This window comes from Sander lucioperca, chromosome 24 (genome assembly GCF_008315115.2).
Source record: "Sander lucioperca isolate FBNREF2018 chromosome 24, SLUC_FBN_1.2, whole genome shotgun sequence".
NCBI classification, from domain to species: domain Eukaryota; kingdom Metazoa; phylum Chordata; class Actinopteri; order Perciformes; family Percidae; genus Sander; species Sander lucioperca.
This window is the reverse complement of record NC_050196.1, coordinates 2,401,742-2,422,750: the sequence shown is the minus strand read 5'-3', so window position 1 is coordinate 2,422,750 and position 21,009 is coordinate 2,401,742. Positions and strand designations below refer to the sequence as shown.

Genomic DNA, 21,009 nt, shown 5'->3' with positions numbered 1-21,009 from the left:
TAGTGTTGCCTTACTCATTTCCTTCTTTCTACTGTGTAACTGTGTAAGTTATTGTTGCTTTTTTGAAGTTTATGTCTCTTGTTTTTAAGATTTTGAATGTGTATATTCAACCTATTTTTGCCTTCCTTCTTTCTTTCTTTTCCCAAGTTCTTGTCGCCTTCTTTCATCATCATTTAAATGTTTTACAGTTCCGAGGCTGTTGTTTAGTAAATCTATCGCTGACATCGCTGGATTCTTCCTCTTTAAATAAACTTATTTTTTCTACCAAAAAATATTGGCGCTGGTCAGGGGGGTACTTGGCTTAAAAAAAACTGTTCAAAATATCTGAGATTTCGATAAAAAATTGCAATTCATTGTGCAGCTCTAATTTGCACCGCAATTTGATGAGAAATTGTTGCAGACAAATTTCCCTAGAATCCAGTAAATGAAGTGTTTGATATGCTTCAAAATTTTCAAAGTGGAAATCAAAAAAAGTGATGCCTTTGCTTACGGTACCGGGAGGAGGCGTGTGCGGTGCAGGTCACAGGATTTAAGCAGTCTCCCCCCATCATCTTCTGGTTTCCACAGATGTGTCACCCGTCGGTGCGATTACAGCCGTCTGCCGTCCAGGCGCTCCGGCCTGACTGCACAAGACAAAAAGGCATCCGTCACCGGCGGTGTGCTGCAACGGCGCGGTCGCTTCGATGTCACGGAGCTGACATGACGGAGGTTTCCTCTCTCCCTGCAGCAAGAAAAAGACAAGAGAAGAAGACAGAGGGGAAGGGGATCAGGCGGCGCTTCGTTATCTACTCAAACATCCAGCGTGATTCTTAAACTATATGGCAGGTTTTTGGGGAAAGTGCAGCGGTGGAAGAAGTATTTAGATCCTTAACTCCAGTAAAAGCACTAATACCACACTTTAAAATGTTACTTCAGTAAAAGTCTGTAAGTATGTATATGTATTGTAGAAAGTGGAAAGGAGCCAAACAGTTGTGTGTTTAATGGTCTAAACCAAGGACCACTTAACTGAAAGAGAGACGGAGCAGGGACCCCTTACTACATATATTGTATTCAATTAAGTTACATATTAAACTGGGCTTACAATATTTTGTGGGCAGCCTAAGGCCTTTATACATACCTTGTTAGTGCATAAAATACTAAGCTATTAAAATAATTTCTAATGTCAGACATGCAGTGAATCCTTAGGAGGAACTGTGTCTCCTTAGTGACCACCTTACCTATGGGCCAGTAAGCCTATCATCAGTGGGATGATTTATACAGTATTTTCTCATAATATGTTTGATTCATGTTAAGACATTTACATTTTTGAAAGGCTTGTAGGCCGTTATATTGTTGGCTAGTTTCATTTATAATAAAACATCAGATTTTATAAACTACATGTGTTTTGTGTGCAGAAATCTTAATGTGTAAAGTAACTAGTAACTAAAGCTGTAACAGATGAATGTAGTGGAGCTGCAGAGGAAGGTCTAGTCCACACAGCATTCAGGGATGGGAGGAAAACATGCTCTGGTTTTTTTGGCATTTCTTTAAACCAATCACAAACCTTTTGGGCAGCGCTAAGCTCCGGACAGAGCCACAGTGCCTCTGCTAAATAGTCTCAGGAAGGAACTTGTTTTGGTGGAACATGTGTACGTTCAAAAGTAGTTTTAGTCGTGCAACAGAAAACTCAGATTGGACAGATAGTCTAGCTAGCTGTCTGGATTTACCCTGCAGAGATCTGAGGAGCAGGTAACCATAGTCCTCACAAATCCACCGGAGGTTAGAACGCCAACACAAAGAAAGAGGAAGGGGACGCAACGCACATCCGGCCTAAAATGAGGGACATCCAGCACTCTAGAGTTGCGTCTGTCCTGAAAAGTACACATACATATTATCGGCCTTCAGAATGCTATTCCAGTCATACGGTCACGCTGTCAGCAGTATAATGAAGGGTCGGAGATTGAGTGTGTCCTCCCCGGCCACTGTCAGTCAGCTGACCTCTGCTGGAATGGGACGGACCAACCAGGTTGGGTTTCACCAGCAGGTGTCTGTTGTTTTTCTCCCTCATGTTTCTCACACTGGTTCACCACCTGCTCTCATCTCCACTCCTTCCCATGTTTCTCTCTCTCACTCTCTCTCCCTATCTATCCCTCTCTCTCTGTCTGTCTGTCTGTCTGTCTGTCTCTCTCTCCCTCTCTTTGTGAAGGCTTTTGCAGACCTCAGAGAACAGGGCATGCATTTATTTAGCTTGGACTATGTAGATGTATATCCTTTTTGCAAAAAGTGTGTTGCAGAATTGCAAACAAAGTGCTAAGCAAAAAAAAATGTTAGAACTTTTGGTAGGGGACATGAACCCCGGTCTCCTGTGTTTGTTTGACCCATCCAGCCCAAGCATCAGTATGTGACGAGTTGGGAGTGAGAACAGGTTGTTTTTCGGCTTTTTAGGTCATGACATTGGACGGAGGAGTGAGAGTTGGGTGAAAGTGGGAGGTGGGAAGAAGAAGAAGAAGAAAAAAGAGCATTTGTGATTGTCGGCGTGACCGCCAGCGTTCCCCCTCTTTGCTCCGACACACTTTTGCCGTGTTGCGGCTGTGGCGTTACAGTTGTTGTCAATGTATTTGTTCAAGCAACTCGGCTGCCGGTGCCCTGTGAGGGCTGCGCGCCACTGCCTCCGCTCTCCCCTCCCACGTCTCTTTAAAATAAAAAGCTGTGGCTCTTGCTTGAATGCGCTCTGTGTCCATGCCCAGTGCCCTAATCCAGGGCCTGCTCTTCCTCTAAGCGGGGAGTTAACTTAATCCCTCTCATTTAGGCAGCTGCACTGCTGGGGAACTATGGGGGGAAAAAAAGAAGAAGTTATAACTCTGTGACAGACACTTTCAGCTGTTGTGCGACGGCACCTCCCCGATTCAGCTGCCCTCACATGCAACTCTCTCTCTCGGCCCGGTATTTTAATTTGGCTGTGAATAATGCATGCAGGACGGCGGGCATGGAGAGCAGAGAGAGAGGTATGCATGGCTGGGATGATAGCTGTGTGACTGAAGACCGAGTCAGTGCAACGCAGAGCAAGCTGTAAAACACTGACTGGCATCTATGTGCAGAGTGAGCCCGCCTGCCAATAGGACTAATGCTGTGAATGTAAAAATGGTCATTTCCAAAGACACCAAGAGACATCGGTGTGACACAGAGTTTAACTGGAAGAGTTTAACCCTCTGAGGTCTAAGAGCATTTTCACATAACTTCTTAAATTTACCTTTTTAAGGTATTTGCATATAACTGATCCCCCTGTGTTTCATATCAAAATGATCAGAACAAACTCAGCTTTCTGTACACTTGTTCCAGAGCAAGGTGTAAAGAGATAATTCAGCGCTAAAGCTAAAAACGTTGATGTTCACTTTTTGAAATTCCTCAAATCTCTTTTGTAAACAAACCTTAACTTATGACGTGTTGTACAAATTGTTTTTCTTAAGTTGTATATGATTAAAATAGAAGATAAATGTCTGAATCGAAATGTTGTAATATTGCTTTTTGAGTAGTTTTGTCAAACATTGTTTGGACGCGCCGATGCGTCTTTTGTCCTCAGAGGGTTAAACATCCCCTGTCATGTGATTGATTTTTTTTATGTTTTTCTGACAGTGGAAACAAGCTGAGGACTGATAACACAAAGACACAAAACAGGGGCACGTTCAATCTCAAAATGTAACGGTGTGCAACGCGAGCTCTGTTTTCTCTTGTTTGGTGGGTGTGTCCCTCGTTTATTGGCTGGGTCACAGGTGATACCCAATCAGCAGAGATGGCTTGTAAACTTGTGATAAAAAGGCAGAGTGCTGGCGCACACAACAGGGTGTTCAACGCACCCGTTTCAGGTTAAAAAAACGCGTTACTACGTTTTTCTCGGGGCTGAACGTGGCCCAGGTGCACAAGGAAAGACATGCAGGGCAGGGCTAAAGAGACACATGTAACGTGTACACAAAAAACTCACACAATGACTGAAACAGAAAACCCAACCTAGAAACAAATTCTGTCACACATCTTAAATAACGTTACATAAAACAACAAAAAGTACAAAGGCTTCTAGCCACAAAGCAGGACCGTGACCCACACACAGAGGCAGAAGAGTGGACACTTTTTCTCCTCTCTGTGAAACAACTTCACACCTCTGTACTTCACTTTGCAGAGATTCTCATTAAAAATGGTCAGCGGAAGGTCAGGAAAACGCAATGTACAATTCTCTGCAAACATCTAAGCTACTTATCCGTGAAAATTTCAAACCTCGCAACACAATCCAGAGGGCGTCGACACTGGCCGGCACAACTCACCACCTCCTGCATCCTTTCGCCCACATCTGGCACTTTCCAGCCCGCTCAACATTTGTAATGGTGCCTTGATTAGAGCGCAGGACAGACACGGTAATAAGCTCTGGAACCCTGTCAAGAGAGAGGTCAAATCAGAAGACAAATAAACAGGAAATTGCTCCCTGCGAGCCTTCTCACTGTCACCCTCTTTGCTTGTTACCTTGAGCACTAAAAAGGTATTTATCTGATTCCCCTTCCACGCCGTTTAAACAGGCGTCAGCGCTGCTCTAATTGCGCTCCGGTCTCAGGAGTTCACTTGGTGAAGTGCAGGTGCGGCGTCCAAGAAAAATAATTGAGCAAACAATTATAATGTGTTCCCACGCGGCCGCTTAGAGACGGAGCGGCTACAGGCTGTTGGTGCTGTTTAGATTCCCTCCAAAACACAGGGGTGTCAAACTCGACTTCACTAAGGGCCACGCTGGAAAATAAGAATCACATTCAGGGCCAGACATGTTTAGTTTATTGACATTTTATCAAAGCGAAAAAGTCAAATATCTTTGGCTGTATTAATGCATGTCTCATATAGTCTTTCTCACATACAGCTCGGTCGACATAAAGCCCTAAAGTTCCTTAGCCATCATACAGTTTAGCAAATCAAGCAAAACAAAGATTACATCTTAAAGCAGGCTACCACACAACTGACTCCCAGCAACCTGTTTCACAGCATGAATATGTAAACTCTCTGCTTCTGGGCGGGATTCCTGAGTCTCAAAGTTAGAGAAAATGCCAAATTCTGCTTTGAGTGTCGGGTAATCGCAGTTTGAAAAATGTTTTCCCTGTCTTTTTGGTTTGGCGCAAAACTAGACGGGCCAAAATTTATTGTGAATCTAAATTGATATGCGGCCCGGATAAAACTTTGCAAGGGGCCAGATTTGGGCCCCCTAACCCAGCCCCCGGGCCTTGAGTTTGACACGTGACTTAAGTTTACAACTGCAGCACAAACTAGGCCAAAAGACAAACTGTCACTGAAATAAATTTTGTCCTGAGCGTTCTAGTTTTCAGGAGCTGTACAAGGGGCCGGATTTGGCTCGCGGGCCTTTGTGTTTGACAATGTGCTGTAGGAGTGGTGTTGAAACACAGCAAAGATGTACGGTTGAACCGTGTGTACTCTGGCAGCACCGTTTCTCCACCCTGGGAAAGAATCTTGGCAAACATGCAAGACATTCACAGCCTCTCCTGGTGTCTTTCCGTGCAGAAAAAACTGTTTTCCCTGGGTTTGGAGAAGACTTAGGTACAGATATTTGGCGGAGGGGTTTAGGGGTCTTTCCTCAAAAAAATTTGATGTTTTTCAATAAACAAAATATGCAATTTGACATAATTTTGCACCGTTATTATCACTATATCTGTGTCTAAAACATTGGAAAAGCTAGAGCAGATAATAGAAAACTTACAAAACTTGCTAAAGAAAACAAACTACAATCAGTAGATCTGAGAAAAGTATTTTAGTCTAATAGACTTTTTTTTTTTTTTGCCACATTTCACACTCATTCAGCTTAGGTGCTGACAAAAACCGCTTGGGTGCTGCACCTAAGACTTATAATGGCGAGGACAATCCTGAAAAAAACAAAAAGTTCCCGTCTGCTGCACCTTGTGACAGGAAAACAAACGCCACCTCGGGACATCAACACGTCTCGGGCCTCAGCGCCTCAGCGCCTCGGCGGTGGAAAAGATTCCCGAAACCCAAACACTCGTCACTCGGCGGAGCCTTTTGTTTTCGCCTCGTCCCATTGTTCCTCACACAGGGAAGTGTTTCTGTTGGATGACAGACGGTACGTCTTCACTGTCACTGGATTATTGTTACAGGACAGCTTCAGCGGGGAAAGAGCTGGTGGAAAATGTTGAGCTTTAATTTCTGTTTTTTTTTTTTCAACCTGGACCCTATTTTCCTATGTTTTGAGTGTAGTGACTGATGGGAACAAAAATCTCTGAAATTGGTCCAGTATTGAGAGAGAGAACGCTACAAAGATAGACCTTTTTTAACAGCCCATCAACCCACCAGAAAAATATGTGTTTATTTCAACCAAAACTAGAGTTGTGATTGTTGGAAAAGTGGAAAGACGACCCAAAACGTCTTTTCATAGTTTTATTTTGTGTCTGTCGACTTTGAATGAAGTGTGTTTTACGATGCTAAAATTACTGTTTATTTACATGGAGTCTGGTGGGTTTAGTGATCGCAATTTCACGGATGTTTTTATGTTTAAAAAAAGGATCTTACTCTTTAACTGAAAGGTCGACCTCCTTAGAAATCCTTTCCATAATGTTGTCAGACACTTGCCTGTCGGTGGCAAAAACAGAACTTTTGTGGACGTAAATTGAAGGTGCCCAATTGTTTCAATCAGTTATTTAGACACAAAAACATGGGAAAATAAGGTCCAGGTTGAAAAAAACCCTGCAGGTATTAATGATGAATTCACCCTATAGATCATGTCACATGGCTCTGTTTGTTGTGAACATTTTTGGAAACATTTTATTTAGAAATTCTTCTATCTTCTTTGCATTATCAAAAGCTTCTTGCAGATCCGTGCTGGTACAAAGCCACACAACTACTTTACGTTTCTTTGTTTCTCTCTTTTATAGACTTGTTTTGCAAGCGAGAAAAAAGTTCTAAACTCGCTTTGAAACTTTTTTCTGAGGACATCAGCTCTCTGGAGGCCTTAACTTATGAAACAGCAAACATTTCAGACCGCACGTTTTAGTTTTTTGAGTTTTTTGGCCACATTTTGAGAGAAAAAGGAACACCAGGTTATGTGTTCAAACTGTTTTGGAAGCGAAACCTTCAAAACGAATCTTTTACATTTGCATTTGCTCGATCAATCTGAATTCTCTCCTCCACTGGCCTCCCAGAGGAATTCTTCTCCCATGCAGGAGGACTCCAGCTATGGCTGTTTGCTTCCTCTCCTCCTCCCTCTCTCTCTTTCTCTCTCTCTTTGCGCCGTTCTTCCAGAGATGCGTACTTGTTGGCAGTGCTTATGTAATAACAGATGGAAGCTAGAAATTAACACGTCTTGCCTCTCTCGTTATTCTCCTCTCTCCATTTATTTTTAATGCTGCAAGCACGGGCGTCCCTCTCGTTCTCTCGCCGTGTGTGTGTGTGTGTGTGTGTGTGTGTGTGTTTGTGTCTGTGCATGTGTGCATGTGTGTCTGTGTGCCAGCATGTGTGTGTCTGTGTGTGTGTGTGCCTGTGTACGTGTACGTGTGTCTCTGTGTGTGTGTGTGTGTGTGTGTGTGTGTGTGTGACCCCGGCAGGCCAGCAGCACCTGTCAGGAGCGGATCCACCGTGGTTGCGTGCCTAATTAGCACACAAGGAATTTGGTGGCACGAATCGTGCAGCATCGGTGGGAAGAGAAGAGTGTGGGGTGCAATTAGGATTTGTTGGCATGTATAGAACACACAGCGAAGAGTCAAACAAGGAGGGGGAGGAGGAGAGGTTGGGGGGTGTTGGTGTGGGAGTGGAGAGATGCATGCGTGGCCTGATACTACAGTACTCTACCATACTTCCTTTTCTTCACTTTAAAAGATGGGAGAGCAGTGTTTGGATATTCCAAAAAATCTGACTTCTTTTTAAAGTTGAAAAGAACACAGATCAGTACAATTTAAACAACTTGCTCTGAATATGGCAAAAAATAATGAAAGCATTTGAATGAAAGTGTGTAGTTTATGGACAGGTGGGGGCAACTAAAACTAGACACTTTCAAATGTTCCCAAATTGTCGGAAAAAGCACCAATAGCGACAGAAATGTCGAGAAAAGTGTCAAAAACGTCAAAAGCGTTGAAAAAGCTTCAAAATAGTAAACAAAAAAGGCATTTAGAAAAGTGACGAAAAAAGGTCCAAAAAACGTTGATAAAAACCGTCTACAGTGTCAAAAAAAAGGAGGATGTTACAACTACAACTTACATGTGAAAATATGTTGGCTCTATAGAGAGATGCATGAATGGCCTGATATCACAGTACTCCACAGTCATTTTTTTTCTTCACTTTAAAAGATGGGAGAGCAAATCTGACTTCTTTTTAAAGTCTAATATAAATATAAAGGTGAAACGTCACATATTGACCAGTACAATTCAAACAACTTGCTCTGAATATGGCAATAATAAATGAAAGTGTGTAGTTTATGGACAGGTGGGGGCAACTGAAACTTGACACTTGCAAATAAAATAAAATAAAAAAACATTGAAAAAAGCAACACAAACGACAAAGAAGCGTCCAAATCGTCGGAAAAAAACGTTAAAAACGTTGAAAAAAGCTAACGTGGAAAGTGCCAAAAGCGTCCAAAATGGCGACAAATGTGTAAAAAAAAAAAAAGAGTCAAAAGAAATATGAGGATGTTACAACTTGCTCTGAAAATGACAAACATCAAAGAAAGGAATGAAAGTGTCTAGTTTATGGTGGTTTGGGGAACTGAAACTAGACACTTCCAAATGTTAACATAACTGTGTCCATGTTCGGACACATCTGTTCTGACTGATCTGTTCTGTCCAACCATCACAACTCTAGTTTTGGTTGAAATAAACACATAGTTTACCGAGTTACATGTGAAAATATGTTGGCTCTATAAACTATAAGAGACTGGTGGGTTTAGGGATAGCAACCTCGAAGCTGTTTCATGTTAAACTAAAAGGATCTTCCTCTTTAACTAAAAGGTCTATCTCTGTAGGGATCCATCCCATAATGTTGTCAGACACTTAGAATAATAATCTGAGTCTGTCAGCAGCAACAACAGAACTTTTAGTGGACGCTGACTGCTGCTGAACATTAGTCCTGTAGGGTTACATTGCAGCCCAGTTCGCGGCTACTACTGGACCAGTCTCAAAGACTTTTGTTCCCATCAGTCACTTAGACACAAAAACATAGAGAAAAAAAGGGTCCAGGTTGAAAAAAACCAAGGTACCCTTTAATAAAACAAGCTTTCTCATCTGCATTTCAACAATACGCTCCGCACACAGAATCTGTTCCCCGTTCACCTTCCGCTGAAAACACACAACTTTAAAAACACACATCTTCTCAGCGGTGGAAAGTACTCCAGTGCTGTACTTAAGTCGTTGAGGTACTTGTACTTTACTTGAGTCTTTTCTTTTCATGCCACTTTCTACTTCTACACCGCTACATTTTCAGTGCAGGACTTAAACTTGTAAATAGCTGTTAAGCTGTATGTGATGGCTGCATTCCTACACTTATAAAATGCAATTCAATGTGGAAGTAATCCAAGTATTCAGAATACGTTACTCAGATTGAGTAATGTAACGGAATATGTTACAAATTACATTTTTGGGCATGTATTCTGTATTCTGTAACGGAATACGTTTTAAAAATAGTATCCTTCCCAACACTGATTATACTATATAATATATATAATATATTCATGTAATATAGGTCACATCTTTTAGTGTGGAACCGATGCCGCACACAAAAGACTCCAGATCAGTTTCATTGCCATAACACGCACTCGGCATACACGGAAGCAAGATGCCGTTCTCCGTAGGTACGTTACATGTAAAAAAAAGAACAGACACACACAACAGACGGAGACCAATTAAAAACAGACATACATTAAAATTTCATAAAAAAGGGGCAGCATTAAATAGTAAAAGCATTTAAAAAAAGCAGTGTTTGGTACAGAGGAAAAGGGCTGTTGTGACGTGTACTGTACATGTGCAGTATATGGTACCTGTGTGCATGTACACGTTCAAAGTGTTTTGAACATTTACAAGTTACACATTATGTGTGTGTTTTCAAGTAGAGGGAGCGATGGGTGGCAGCGTTTGAAGAGAATTCAGGGTGATTGGGGGAAGAAAAACTTGGGTCCGACGCCTGCCGCTGGCTTTTGATGACGCTGTAACGACCAATCAAGCGTCGGAACAAAAGTCTGAACTTCTGAGCGCTCGAGGAAGACAGAGAGAAAAGGGCGGCTGCTGGAAGCGATTGTGTTAGGGCTTTAACTTTGTGTCCGCCCCATGATTTATTTATCGACGCGGCGGCCGTTTTCATGGTTAGATCTTTAAAAAAAAGAGATGAGGGAGCTACAAGGAGCATACATGAAATAAGAAAGATCACGATATAAAGCTCTTGTGCCCACAACGCTGAGAGGGAACAAATGGCTCTTTAATATTCCCATGCATACTAACAGAAAAAAAAAAATCACGGTGATGAATAAAACAAAAAGAAGCAACAAGAAAGGGCTGCAGAGTTGTGAGGCAGAGAGGAAAACATGCGCCGTGTCAAGTCAAACAGGCCCACAAACAGACCCCCCCCACCCTCACTGTCAAAGGACCATAGTTTAAGTCTGTTTTTGTTGTTGTAATAAACAGCTGTCTTTTTAAATACAAATAATAAAGTAAAGGTTTTGTTAATTCTCTGCATTTATAGTTTCCTTTTCTGCACTTTTGGTTCAACCTTCTTCAACTTCAACACAATGGATGTTTTCAAAGAAATGAAACCATGAAAGCGCTATGCACATGCAAAGCCCACATGGGTCTGCTCAGTTCAGCCAGCCAGGAACTTGATAGTTGCCAATAATTCATATCCCCCCCCCCACAAATAAAATGATGTAAACCAAACCGAAGCTCTAATCTTGTTAAAAGCACCACTTCTGTGAATGTGTCAACTGGCAACATGTAACAATCTAACAACCTATGGTACGTGTCCATATATATTAGTTGTTTTCACGGATGGGAGAGCCCTGCTTCCCAGCACTGCACGCTAGATGTTCTCACCACCAGTTTCTCTTCACTGACCAATGACAAGCAAAGAAAACAGGCTCCGCCCTCCTACAACTGCGATGGCTGCAGCTGATTGGATGAACGCCTCACGCGGGCTGGCTGCCCCCGAATTTCAAAACCGACCATAAAGGCGGCTCATTGGAATATGATCTCTCATTTTATGAAAATAGTTCACCAAAACGTGTTTCTGAAAACATTTTAAGACAGAAATAGGCCGTGCAGCTGCTGAATCTGTCTTTATTTCTTTAAAAGATTTTCGTCAGCTTTTGAGAGGCGCCGAGCCGAAGCCCCGCTTCTCCAAAGTCCCCGCGACGCTCATCTTAACATCTTAACATATCAACAATCCAACTAACTTTATGCAGTCATAACAAAATCTGTGAGGCCAAGGACATCAAAATGAAGTATTTGAACATCATAATTAAATAGAAATGAGGGAAAAACTGCAAAAAGGCTGCCACTGGGCTGCCTACGGGCCTGTCAAAAGCCATTGTCTTTTTATGTAATGGGCACGGTGGCTGTAATGCAGCCACGTGGCCCCTCGCTTTAATAATTGAACAGACGTCGGGGCATCGGCACCTGCTGGGAGCCCAAAATCTTCGCCGCGGCTTTTGAACGCACCGCTGTGACATTACCGCGTCGGGCACGGCAATGCCGCGCCGAGGAAACACAGACGGAGGGGGAAGAGGAAAAAGGAAAGGAAAAAAAGGATGCATTGGGAGGCGGCGAGTGTGGCCCGGGGCTACAGAGTAATGAGCACGTCTCGGCGGAGGCTTCACGGATCCTCTGTTTGAGAATGTGTTTCTTGTCTTAATAAATCCTAAATGTGTAATTTACTCCCAGAAAGAGGAACAACAAAGCAGCTGACATTCCTCTCTCTCGCTCTCTTTTCCTCTGCAAAACGATAGAAATCACACCGTCCTAAGGTGGAGACGCAGCACCCTCAGATCTCCTCACCCCTTGCACTCCCTCCCTCCTGTCCCCTAAATTTGCAAAGTCATTGAAATTCTTGGTCTGCTTTTTGCAGGAATTATAAAACCTTCTGAATCAATTACAAACATCAATCCGGCTGAAATCTGCGGCCGATGAATATGTATAAAAGTACGTACGCATTCACACACACACACGCACGCACGCATGCACGCACATGGCTAATTAAACAAGGCCGTCAGAAATCACTTCAGACAGGTCGTGCAAACGCACAGTGAGCATACATTAAGAGTTTCAGACTCAGAGACAGCCGATGCAGGAACTGAACGCTGAACCAATGTGTATGCACATCATGTCTACTAAAACAAGCTTTGGCATTTCTTTTTTTTTTTTACTTGTATGCCACAAAGAAAACGAGTGCAAAATACGGTTTGATTTGTTATTCTGGATGCATTTAGAAAAGTGGCATTTCATTTCTGCTATTATAAGGTTTAGGTGCAGCACCTAATGTAACATAGTCTTTTCTCAGATCTAATAGCTTTAAGTTTTGGTCTTTAAGCTCTTTGAGTGTTACGTATTTATTATCTGCTCTAGCTTTTCCAACGGATATGGTGATATTAATGCTACAAAATGCTGTGAAGAAGAGACTCAAAACTACCACACAGAGACACAGACAGACTACAAAGAGACGCCACATGAGCACAGAAACCAAAAACAACCCCAAAGAAAACACGAATGACCAAAAAGAGACACACCACAACTATAAAGAGACGCAAAAACCCACAAAGAGACACAAAAGGTACGGAGAAACATAATAACATTTTCTTACGCGCTACGACACCTAAACCCCCCCCGCCAAATACGCACACCTAAGTCCTCCCCAAAGCTAGGGAAAACACTGTAACAGTATATTTTAAAAAGGTGTTGATGGAGACATTGGCTTTTCGGACATGCAACAAAATCACAAAGGTGAACGGTATAGAGGGAACAAGGCTGGATTAGCAAGCGGGCGAATGTTTTGTCCCATCCTGTGTCACAGAGGAAGGCGAGCATCACACAGGCCCCGACAGAAAATTATTACTACAGTAACACACAAAAGTCTGAGTGTTGTAATCCAAACCACGATCTTTTTCCTAATCTTAACTAGTCGTTTTGCTGTCTAAACTTAACATTCGTCACTGCATGGGGCTCACTTTTTTTTGCCTAAAGTTAACCGTAATGTCCGCCGAAACGTTGGCAGCCCACGGTGCTCTGTACCTGGCCCAAAGTCACCTATTCTCGGGTAAACTCAACTTCCAACTGCCGCTGATCCAGAGATCCTGATTTTTTTGTCTGGCGTCACACACTTTCTCCGTGCACAGGCACAGCAACTTCAGTTCATCTAAACCACATGGGTCAAACTCGAGGCCTGCGGGCCAAATCCGGCCCCTTGCAAAATTTGATCCGGCGCACATATCAATTTAGGTTCACAATACATTTCGGCCTGCGTAGTAGTAGGAAACTGTTTTCAAACTGCAACTACTACTACTTTTAGAGCAGAATTTGGCAGATTTTCAGACTTTGAGACTCAGAAAAGCTGTGTGGTAGCTACTTTTAAAAATGTAATGATTGTTTTGCTTGATTTGCTAAACTCTATGACGGCTAAGGAACTATTTTTGCTGACGTTTTTAGGGATTTATGATGACTAAACTGTAAATAAAAAGGCTATATGATACATGCAATAATACAGCCAAAGATATTTGACTTTTTTTACCAATATTTATCAATGTCTGTCCCTGGATGTGATTCTCCTTTTTTCAGTGTGGCCCTTAGTGGAGTCGCTACCGCTCCTTGCAGTCGCCAACAGACGTTGATGATAAGGTTGCAGATAACGTAATGCCAAAAAGTGAGTCTCGCCTTTAGACTGATGAAAAGTAGTTTCATGCAAACGTTGCCTCATGCACTTTAATTTATTCTCTTGCTGGATAAGAGCCTCCAACGCCTGAGAATGTTCACGTCCGATAAAAATCACCGCACTTTAATTTCCCCGTCTCTGTTTCAAAGTTCCCCGAGCATCTCAGACAGTGGAGGAGTTTTATGATTTAAATTTCTTGCAGTTTGGCGTTGCGCTCCTCGGCCAGTTGTCCCCGGGCCGTTGCTGTCTCTGCCCATGTCTCCCATCCTGAGAAAGGGCTGCCCATACAGCTGAGGGAAGGACTTAGAAAAAAGGGAGGGGGGGGGGGGAAGCAGAACCCAGCCAAGAGGCCCCGGGGCCGCGGCCCTCTCTGGACCCCCAACCCCGGGTCACTGAACACCTCGGGGTCAGCCGGTCCCGCACAGCCTCCTTGTGGGGAGAATTGCCCCAGCTACCGGATTGAGGAGGAAGAGGAGGAGGAGGCGGCTCCCCCCGGTGTCTTGTGTAATCAACATTTAGAGAACAGCTGGAAGGGGGAGGACTGTGTGTTTGTTGTGTACGTGTGTGTGTGTGTGTGTGTTTTCTCACGTTCGGATATATGCGTGTTTCTGTTTGGTGTGTGCACATGTGTAAACGACTACTACGGCATTAACAAGAGTAGATATGAGCTTGAGAACTACATTGTGTGTGTGTGTGTGTGTGTGTGTGTGTGTGTGTGTGTGTGTGTGTGTATTCCCTGCTGGCCCTCAGTGCTCAGAGCGGGTTCAGTGTCGGGGTCTTAAAAAACTCCTCCTCTGGGTGCCAACATGCTCGTCTTTGAGGTTGAACTGTCAGAGCTTTGCAGAGATTTGCAGAGGAAGAAAACGCACAAGACGGACGGTGATATTTACAGTTTCAAAGTATCAAAGAGTAACTGACCCTATCCTTACATATACATGTGATTTTAAATCATCACTATTTGTTTGGGCTTTTATTAAAATTACCATAACAGGATGTTTTGCAACTTTTGGGCCCTTAAAGGGTAACTTGTAACCAGCAGGCATGAACCAGACTGCAATAGAAACAGCTCTGAGATCACTAAACCCACCAGACTCCATTTAAAAAAACTATATTTTTAGCGTTTATAGAGCCAACATATTTTCACATGTAAATCGGTAAACTATGTGTTTATTTCAACCAAAACTAGAGTTGTGATGGTTGGAAAAGTGACAAACCAAGACTTCTTTTCAAAGTTATATTTTGTTTCTGTTGATTTTGAATGAAGTGTGTTTTACGATGATAAAATTACTGTTTATTTACATGGAGTCTGGTGGATTTAGTGACAGGAATTTCTCATAGGTTTTTATATTTTAAAAAAGGATCTTACTCTTTAACAGAAAGGTTGACCTCCTTAGAAATCCTTTCCATAATGTTGCCAGACACTTAGCACAATAATCTGAGCCTGTCAGTGGCAAAACAAGAACTTTTATTGGATGTAAATTGAAGGTGCGCAATTGTCCTATTAACTTAACATTGCAGCTTGTTTCTCTGACTGGCGACTGCAGCGATCTCACTTAATACTGGACCAATGTCAAAGATTGTTGTTCCATCAGTCACAGAACACACAGACAGACACAGAAACATAAGAAAATAGGGTTAAAAAAAAAAACGAAGTTACCCTTTAACCCACTGAAGTCACAGCTTTAAGGCTTTTATGAATGCCACATCACTAACTGAATAGAAACCAGGACTGACACGCAGGATAATTGGACCAAAAGCAACGGGCCCAAACCGCAAGAACACCAACACTAACAGCAGCACGATGCTCCACTGTTAACAAGCAGCCGCGGTCAAAAAGAGGAGCAACACACAGGTCATTTGTCCTGCACTTCACAGTCAAAAAAATATAGACACACCATCTGAATCCACTTGGATCCAAGTGTCTGACGTTTTGACACATAGATCTGAGACCTGGACCCTACATAAGCTTATTAGAATAAAAGGAAAATATTGTAATCAACGACACGCAGCAGTTGCATCAGTGTTTGCTGTGGATCTATAAATACTGCGTTGGCCTTGGGGTACAGTGCTAATGCAACAGATAGCTCCGTGTCGCACAACATTTGAATCGACCAGCTGACTAATTACGGCGGCACGCGTGCAATCAAATCAGGCGCCGGATAACCTGCGAAGACCCTGAACGTGACCTTCCGGTCAGGAAGAGGAGGCGGCGGCCTCATTGTTGCTGCCAGAAATAATAATTTCAATAATTTTCTATAATTTCCAGCATCTAAACAGAAACCAAGTCAGGAAACAAAGCAGGGGGCCCGCCCAAGCTCCGCCGGAACACACACACACACACACACACACACACACACACACACACACACACACACACACACACACACACACACACACACACACACACACACACACACACACACACACACACACACACACACACACACACACACGCCTATGAGAGCCTGCCATCTAAAAACAGCCTCTGCAGCTGGCTGCGTGCTCTCAGCGCTCGCACCCGCAGTCGCAGTTTACTCCCGCTAAATGTATGGAATCAGGCTCTCGCTAAAAACTACAATTACAGGTGATATACAGATTGAAATCATAGGGGCCGCTTTTTTTGTTGAGGAAAATTGTTCTAATGAGCGGTTTGGCGATTTGGCGGGGTGGAAGGGAGGGAAGGGTTGGTGCTGGTGTTGGAGGAGACTGTGAAAGTCTTTTCTCTTTAAGTGTGTGCGTGTGTGTGTGTGTGTGTGTGTGTGTGCGTGCGTACGTGCGAGCGAGCACTGGGGAGGTGTTGGGGGGGGCATAAACAGCTGCACCTGCTGCTGTGGCGCACACTGCCACAGTTAATGATATCGGATGATATCATTAGGCAAAGTGCTCATAAACAGATGTTGGCGGCGCTGCCTAAACAGTGTCAGCTGAGCCGGGGTTTTGCATTTGTGCGAACATATTATTTATATAGGGTGTTTAAAGTTTGTTGTGTTAATAACCCCTCTGTTTGTTAGCATGCAGGATGTGGCACAGGAAGAGCCAAACGGCACTGCGGCAGAGAGTTAAAGTGCACCTCAGAGCCTTGGTGAAACCTCCGAGGCTGATCGGAGGTGTGACAGGCGCTCCGTTTCCAGCAGGCTAGACTATCTGTCCAATCTGAGATTTCTGTTGCACGACTAAAACTACTTTTGAACGTACACATGTTCCACCAAAACAAGTTCCTTCCTGAGACTATTTAGCAGAGGCACCGTGGCTCCGTCCGGAGCTTAGTGCCACCCAAGACGATTGTGATTGGTTTAAAGAAATGCCAATAAACCAGGGCACGTTATTCTCCCATCCAGGAATGCTGTGTGGACCAGACCCTCCTCTGCAGCGCTGTGGAGGGAGGTCTGGCAATGTGAGACTAAAAATAGAATAATCCTACGCTAGGTTACTTCAACCCAAAATGTTGGGTTGGTGCTACAAAAAGAAAGAAAACGACAAGTTTCGCTTCAAATAAGCCCAAATTAGATGCATTAAAATGCCTAAATACATAAATTAGCATAGCATGGCAGTTAAAAGTAATCCTGTTCATTTAACCAATAAAGTATCAATTTGAAGGGGGCCCGAAAAATGCAGTATGCCTCGAGTAATCTTTCTATTTCAGTGGTTCCCAACCTTTTTTCCTTGGCGCCCCCCCTACTTATGTCTAAGAAAAGCTGAGCCCCCCCTCCGAAACCGAAGTTGAGGTAACTTTCCCTTACTTTCTTTTTTGATACAGAGGAGTTATCAGCACTTTTATGTTTCTCCGCCATGTTTCGTTCATAAAATAGTGATGCCGTGGCGGGATGATAGCAGCTAGCAGCTGACCTGATGACAGCAGGTCCCAGGTTAAGAGGTCCCGGAGGTTTGGCCTACTAAGTAGCCTGCCTACAAGTTTAAGCGAGAACAAAAATATATAGTTTTTATACCGACTTTTGTATACATTATATATTCTAGTGTATTATCATAATTTCTTTAACATGTGCAAATATTTTTTTTTTTTACCTCAACCTCAAACCAGATAAAGACTCGCGCCCCCCCTGTGATCTTTGCCGCCCCCCTTAGGGGTCCCCGGACCCCAGGTTGGGAACCACTGCTCTATTTAATCCGGCTCTGGTCATACAGTATCATTACCAGCTAACACCATTCCATAGTTTTTATTTTATGCAAAACATTTTAGTCTCGTCTTTCTTCATCAACAATAACCCCCGTTAATTTAGACTTAGTCAGCGTTTTTGGACATTGGTGCAGTCTCGTCATCGTCTTGTCTTAGTCATGGAAAAAAAGGACGTTGACGAACATATTTAGTCTCGTCTCGTCTGACGAAATTAACACTATCATCAACATCCTCCTGTATATTACCATCTGACCCGTTGACAGACAGCAGACTATCAGAGTTATGAAATGATACGTTGCACTCTTTCTGTGTGTCATTTCTGGATCGGCTCATACCTTCTCTTTGTCAAAACACATCAAAATGTTTTGCTACGGATGCGAAAAAACGCAAAAAATCAAACCCGTTTCAATTTTTTTTTTTTTTTTTTATGATGGACGAAATTTTTGGAGGCAGTGTATAAATATGATTGACACAAGGTGAGGTCGTATTTATTTTTTAACATTGCACATAAATTTCGGACTCAGTGTGCAAAGACCTTTAACCTTGTACACAGGAATTAAAGTACATCAAGTAACTACCTACTACTACATACTACTAAAATATAGAAAACTGCAATGCGTTGTGATCAAAAACTAATTGATGTTGATTGCTGTCATTTACACTTCCACCTGAACAAAGTAGAAACTTGTTGTAGCAGTAAATTAAAGCCTTTTTCAAATATTTAAACTCAGTTAATTAAGATGACCCAGGGCAACTAAATCTAATTTCAGTAGAGCCAAGCCAATGTCTTATCGTACATAGCTGCTTGATTTACCTCTTGTCTTCCCTCCTTTTGAAGCACATCTCAATCTGCTTCCAAGCCATGGTGTAGATTTCAGGGGGGATGCAGGGGATACTGTATGCCCCCCAATATTTAGATGAGGTAGATTTGCCCCCCTAAAAAAGAAGAGGTAAAAATAACTGTTCATGGGCCTCAAAACACGTATGGAAAACAGGAACTGTGTCTACTTTGCAACATCGGTGGGTTAAAGAACACAACAGGAAGTGAAAAATAAAGATAGATTTATGTAGATTTAACCCTCATGTTGTCCTCGGGTCAAATTTGACCCGTTTTTTTTTTTAAGTTTTTCTATATGAGAAATACGGCACGTTGAAATAAGTGTTGAAAACGTTAAAGCGACAAAACGTTGGGAAAAAAAGCATCAAAAATGTTGGAAATGTGTGGAAAAACGTCAACAAAAGGGACAAAGACATTGGGAAAAAAGTGGCCAAAACATTAAAAAAAACTAAAATTACGTAATTGAAAAAATTGATTTTGATAATTGAAAAAAGCAACAAAACATTGAGATAGGGACAACAAAAGTGGTTTTTCATGGTCGATGGGACGACAACAAAGGGTTACACTTCGCAGCTCGTGGCTGTAACAAAGTCTCGTTCTCTAACAGATTTGAGATGTACATGATTACTAAAAAAAACATCCCGAAACACGTGTGTTGATTTGAATATGCAGACAGATTTGAACCATACAGGAGAATAATAGCCTACTTTACTTGATATAAATAAAGACATTTGCACGGTAACACCTTGCATCAGAATGCAGGAAATGAAGTGTTTGACGCTCCAAATTTTATGGAGGAGGATCCCCCCCCCCAATGTTGAAACAAAACCTACGGCCTTGTTTCAAGGTGTTGTTTTGGGTTTGTGTTTTGGGGGAATGTTTGCACAGCAATGGCAGATGGGAAAGGTATGTTACCTTGAATATGTCTGTGGTTCACCCAAAACGACAGGAAGCACCCGTGGGAGGTCACTGAAGAATGAAATCCAAAATCCACGTTAATTCACACTTCATTCACATTTATTTGAGTAAAACTTAAGCTAAGCTTCTGCAATGCCCAATGGCAGAAACCTCACTACTTTCCCCTTCTTCTTCTGTCCATTTTAAACTGTAAGTGGCAACAACGTTGGAGGCGCACTGCCGCCACCTTCTGCTTCAAGCTAAAAGCTGTAATCGTTTGTCTTTGCTGTGAGCCTTTTAATATGAAGGATGTACAGGAAGTTAGAAAACTTGTTATGGGAAATTATGAGCGGATTAAAAAGAACAACTGAGTAAACCATTCATCATAACTCACTGGGAAATGTGTGGTTTTCTCTAATGACTTTTGATATTAAGTATTTATTGCATGTACAGTATTGTACTGTGAATGTGAAGCCTGTATAGAGTGTGTATTTCATCAGGCTGTGATTGTACACTGTAAAACAAATCTACGCACTCTCTGTTCTTGGTTTGGCTTTGCGGATGTAAGTTTACACGACAAAAGTCTAGTTTGGTGCAGCGATAACATGAAAATATATTTTATGTCTAATTCAAGCAGAAAGTAGCTGGATAAAACTCCAACAGGCCTGATGCTTCGATTCAAGGGTAGGGGAGGGGGGGGCTTTTACACGGTCTTGGTCTCTTAACAGATTTGTTGTTGACATGTACATGATTCCTAAAAAAAAACCATCCCGAAACACGTGTGATGTTTTGAATTTGCAGAAAGTTTTAAACAATGCAGGAGAATAATAATTTCCTTTCCATAAATAAAGACATTTGAGCCATAAAATTGATGCAGAAAAGGCACAAATTGTTGCATAATATTTCCCCAGAATGAAGGAAATGAAATGTTTGACACTCAATATTTCTGGGGGTGGGTGGTTACAATGTGTGCCCCCCCCCATTGTTGAAACCAAAGCTACGCCCCTGCACTCGGCCCACCGCGGAGGAGGAGAGCATCAAGCCTCACTTTTTAAACAGCACTCATACACGTGTTAACAGATTTATGTAAAAGGTTAACGTCCTTGTGTTATTCTGCTCAGGCGCTGCCATTTTACCCCCCCTGCTCCTCCCCGCATCCATGTCTGAAAAAACGGGGGAACAGGCGCCCATTTTCCCTGCCACCATTATGCTCATTTGTCCTGTCAAGAGAATGACAGGCCGCTTGACTCTTCCCCAGATACGACCATTA

At 42.6% G+C, this 21,009-nt stretch overlaps 1 long non-coding RNA gene across 1 annotated transcript in view; it reads right to left on the bottom strand.

Annotated features, from left to right (window-relative positions):
* The window catches only part of LOC118494498, a 70,850-nt gene extending 50,932 nt beyond the window's left edge, over window positions 1-19,918 (bottom strand). The window contains exons 1-2 of the long non-coding RNA XR_004896660.1: window positions 19,758-19,918; window positions 491-721 (exon numbers count right to left, since the gene is read on the bottom strand). This is a non-coding gene — a long non-coding RNA (uncharacterized LOC118494498). The remainder of the gene's footprint in view (window positions 1-490; window positions 722-19,757) is intronic.
* Between the last annotated feature and the right edge of the window lie 1,091 nt (window positions 19,919-21,009).